Here is a 674-nt window from a genome sequence, read left to right as displayed (position 1 = left end):
TTTTCAGTGCCCCCCTCTGCTTGCCTGGTCACCCCTCACTACCCCCCCTGCTGGCCAGGTCACCCCACACAGCCTGCTGTTTAGTCGTTTGGTTGCCCCTCACTGCACCCCCACCAGCCTGGTTACCCCACACAGCCTGCTGTTCAGTCGTTTAGTCATCCCTCACTAACCTCACTGCCAGTCTGGTTGCCCCACACAGCCTGCTTGTTTACTTGTTTGGTCGTCCCTCACTAACACCCCTGCCGGCCTGGTCATCCCACTCAGCCTGTTCGGTTATCCATTTGGTTGTTTCAGTTGTGATGGTTGCTTGGGCTTTGATATACTATACTAGAGGCCTGGTGCACAAAAATTTGTGCACTTGGGGGGGATGGGGGGTCCCTAAACCCGGCCTGTGCCCTCTCACAGTCTGGGACGCCTCAGGGGATGACCACCTGCTTGCTTAGGCACACTCCCTGGGGGATTGGGCCTAAGATGGCAATCAGACATCCCTCTGGCAGCCCAGCAGCCCTCGGGGGATGTCCACTTGCCAGCAGGGAGCAGACCTAAACTGCAGTTGGACATTCTTAGTGCTGCTGAGGATGCTGGCTCGCCAACCGTGAGCCCGGCTCACGGCTTCTAGCTGAGAGGCACTCCCCCTGTGGGAGCACACTGACCACCAGGGGGCCACTCCCGCA

At 58.9% G+C, this 674-nt stretch overlaps 1 protein-coding gene across 1 annotated transcript in view; it reads right to left on the bottom strand.

Annotated features, from left to right (window-relative positions):
- Window positions 1-674, bottom strand: part of LOC107182191 (thrombospondin type-1 domain-containing protein 7B-like) — a gene marked incomplete at its 5' end in the record, with an annotated part of 306,117 nt that overhangs the window by 184,068 nt on the left and 121,375 nt on the right. The window lies entirely within an intron of this gene.

The sequence above is a fragment of the Myotis davidii genome, unplaced genomic scaffold (genome assembly GCF_000327345.1).
Source record: "Myotis davidii unplaced genomic scaffold, ASM32734v1 scaffold275, whole genome shotgun sequence".
Taxonomy (NCBI): domain Eukaryota; kingdom Metazoa; phylum Chordata; class Mammalia; order Chiroptera; family Vespertilionidae; genus Myotis; species Myotis davidii.
Note: the sequence above shows the minus strand (reverse complement) of the source record. Positions and strands in the feature narration are given on the sequence as shown.